Source organism: Octopus bimaculoides, chromosome 19, assembly GCF_001194135.2.
Source record: "Octopus bimaculoides isolate UCB-OBI-ISO-001 chromosome 19, ASM119413v2, whole genome shotgun sequence".
In the NCBI taxonomy this organism is placed as follows: domain Eukaryota; kingdom Metazoa; phylum Mollusca; class Cephalopoda; order Octopoda; family Octopodidae; genus Octopus; species Octopus bimaculoides.
This window is the reverse complement of record NC_068999.1, coordinates 47071505-47075323: the sequence shown is the minus strand read 5'-3', so window position 1 is coordinate 47075323 and position 3819 is coordinate 47071505. Positions and strand designations below refer to the sequence as shown.

Genomic DNA, 3819 nt, shown 5'->3' with positions numbered 1-3819 from the left:
ATCAATATTAAAATAGTCTTTGTTTAAATTGGACTTCATTTATATATTTTTTTTATTGATTGATAGGATGGATAGATGGAAGCAGGGCGGGGGTTGGAAAATAAGAAACAATAGACACGCAGACATTCCTTTAGATATTTCTTTAGTAATGTTTGTTAGAGCAAACAGGGGGGGGGGGAAACAACATTCCTCTCCATAGAAGACCCATTACATGGTGTGTGCTTGTTTGTCTGTGTGTGTGCGTAGGTATTTATCTGTCTGTGTTCGATGTATGTGTGTGTGTGTATTTATGTCTGTTGAGTTTGATGTGTACGCGTGTCTGTGTGCAGGCATTTATTTGTGTCGTTTGATGTGTGTATGCAGGTATTTATTTGTGTCGTGTTTGATGTGTGTGTGTGTTTGATGTGTGTATGTGTGTTTGATGTGTGTATGCAGGTACTTATTTGTGTCGTGTTTGATGTGTGTGTGTGTTTGATGTGTGTATGCAGGTATTTATTTGTGTTTGTTGCATTAGATGTGCGTGTGTGTATGTGTAGCTATCTGTTATGATTATTAACGTGAGTGCGTGTGGACAATTTATCTGTGTCTGTCGGATGAGATGTGGGTGTGAAGCGCGCGTTTGAAGAAGAATTCCGATGTTAGAACAGAAGAAAGAAAGGCGATATACGATAACAAACACGAATAAATAACAATAATAATCTACCTGCAAGCTTGTTTGGCAATTAATTCCCCGTTTGCGACAGTGTGGGCGAGGTTTAAACGGCTGCCCGAAACACTATCAACAGCTTACTACGGAGAAAGTTGTTTCAACAACGACATCATCATACCCATGACGCCATGATCGAATCAAGTCTCGCGATAACTCATTCGCTTAAACTCCGTTCGATTATTCGCTCATTCCGTTAAACTTTGTTCGATTATTCATTTACTCAACTCTTAAACCGGAATACCATTACCATTTTTGCGCAACAGTATTTCTCTTTCTAAAACCAGGAGCTATTGCGATTTTTTTTTGTCATCGTCATCATGATTATCTTTACATTCTGAGTTCAAATTCCACCGAGGTTGACTTTGCATTTCATCCTTTTGTAGGATCGATAAAATAAGTACCAGTTGAACACTGGGAACCATTTAATCGCCTTAGCCCGTTCGCCAAAATTTGACCCCATTATTATAATTATCTTTACTTTCTGAGTTCAAATTCCGCCGAGGTTGACTTTGCTTTTCATCCTTTTGTAGGATCGATAAAATAAGTACCAGTTAAACACTGGGAACCATTTAATCGCCTTAACCCGTTCGCCAAACCTGCTGGCTTTGAGCCAAAATTTGAAACCATTATATTTCTTTAGTAATGTTTGTTAGAGCAAACAGGGGGGGGGGAAACAACATTATAATTATCTTTACTTTCTGAGTTCAAATTCCGCCGAGGTCGACTTTGCTTTTCATCGTTTCGGGGTCGATAAAATAAGGTACCGTTTAACTACTGACTTCGATGTTATCGACTAGCCTCCTCCAAAATTTCAGGCCATGTGCCTGTCGTAAAATGGATTATTATTGGCATACCTACACAAATATGCCTCTACTACGATTTTTTTTTTTACTCGTAACTTTCAGAAAAATGGATATTTTTTAATGAAATTTTCTACAAATACCTTTCAAGGGAGAAAGAAAGTGGTGGGCGCACACGCATGGATACTGACACACGTATATCTACAAAAAGAAACTTGAAATTTTGAAAAATTACGTGATGTGTCAGTTTGTGTGTGTGCGCGTACCAATATCTTTTTTTTTTTTTTTTTTTTGCTTGTTTCAGTCCGTTAGACTGCGGTCATGTTGGAACACTGCTTTGAAGAATTTTAGTCGAACTAAACGACCCCCGGGCTTATTTTATTTTTAAGCCTGGTACTAATACTATCGGTCGCTTTTGCCGATCCGCTAGGTTACGTGGACGTATACACACCAACATTGGTTGTCAAGCGATGGGGGAGGACAAAGACACACACAGATATATACATATATAGAAAAAAGTAAAAGGGGTACAGATAGATTGATATAAGAGGGTCTTCTTTCAGTTTCCGTCTACGAAAACCACTCACAAGGCTTTGGTCAACCCGAGGCTATAGTAGCAGACACTTACCCAAGGTGCCATGCAGTGGGACAGCCTGCTCGTGAAATTAACGTGTGTACCCTTAACGTAGTTCTCGGGGATATTCAGCGTGACACAGTGTGACAAGGCTGACCCTTTGAATTACAGGCACAGGTTACCAACACTCGTATTGTGTCTTTAATAGATTTTATTATATTCCGTAGTAAAGATGTTTATTTAAAACGATATATACGTAGACCATAGCAGAACGATAATTATAGATATGCAATAAGATTAAGAATAATTGAATGAGCATGGAACACAAAAAGAATTTAAACGGTTTCGTTTAGATTTAGACCAAACACATTTTTGTTTTTAGCTTGGTAATTTATGATCGGAAAATGGATTTTTAAATAAATCTAAGAATTTTTATTATGGGAATTGTACAGGTTTTGTAACTCGTATCTCTTCTTTGTAAGAGTTGACTCCCTTCATGAATCACTCGCACACATACACACACACACACATATGAGGGAGTATGCTTGTTTTTGTCCTTTCAGTGTGTTTTGTCTCATTTTTACCATTTCCCCATTTCCGTTTTGTTCCCTTCTCTAAACTGTATTATTTTTTTTTCAATGTAATTAATTCATATTAAATTTCCCAGCTGAGTTTGTACTTTACCAAAATCTCATCGGTTATCTGCTCCTTAGTTGTTGGTAAGTGGTGGCAGCACTTGTACGTGACGCTAGGCTGCCGTGAATTCTTACAACTTAATGACGTGTGTGTCTTTGTGAGGAAAACACATCATCGTCCACTCGACATATATATACATATATACATAATCTCTTGCCTTTTCCCTGTATATATATTACACATATATATTTCTACCAATCACCAGAAGAATGCGAAGTTAAAAGAACAACCAATGTACAGCTGAACAGAGCTATTTTCATTTAATTCCTTACATATTCCTCTCATCTGTATCCGAGTAGAAGCATGCCCGTCGATATCATGTCTAGGTGCGATATATAACATTACATACATATATATTCAGTCTTGTTATTTGTTTTAATCCTTTTGATATTTTATTTCTCTTTATTTATTTATCTATTTAATTTTTTTATTTATCATACTTAAGATTATTCCTCGAAATGTGTAAAATTATTCTAAACATTGCCGTGTGACTCCCAGAATCATGCATGCCGTCGATTAACATGTCTAGGTGCGAGATATATATATATATATATATATATATATATATATATATATATATATGCACATATATATATATATATACACATATATATGTATCGAAAATTTAAATTAGAGTTTTGACGCTAATATCCATTTGTATTAAAGTTTATTACCTATGGTCAACATTTCTGTATAATATAAATGGATATTAAGCGTCAAAACTGTTATTTAAATTTTTGATATACAACCAAGGAGATCGATCCATAAGGAGTCTACTTCAGACCTTTGGGGACGAATTTTTGCTATTTTGGTAACGATTACATGTTTTATCTCACCAATATATTGTGGAGATAGCATTATATGAACACACACACACACACACACATATATATATATATATAGTCAGTCTTATTCATTTTAGTCCTTTTTATTTCTCTTTACTTACTTATTATTCTTAAGGTTATCCCTCGAAATGGTGTAAATTCTAAATATTGTCGTGTGATTCAATAACCAATTGGTGAAGTAACATAATTTAAATA

At 35.5% G+C, this 3819-nt stretch overlaps 1 protein-coding gene across 4 annotated transcripts in view; it reads right to left on the bottom strand.

Annotated features, from left to right (window-relative positions):
- LOC106877822 (sex comb on midleg-like protein 2) overlaps window positions 1–875 on the bottom strand; it is a 40785-nt gene extending 39910 nt beyond the window's left edge. For 3 of the 4 annotated variants that reach the window (XM_014926844.2, XM_014926847.2, XM_014926846.2), the window contains exon 1: window positions 704–874. The gene's annotated coding sequence lies outside the window, so the exon portion shown is untranslated. Of the gene's footprint in view, window positions 1–703 lie in introns of all 4 variants that reach the window. The other variant, XM_014926845.2, reaches the window with a different exon arrangement.
- Window positions 876–3819: the final 2944 nt, after the last annotated feature.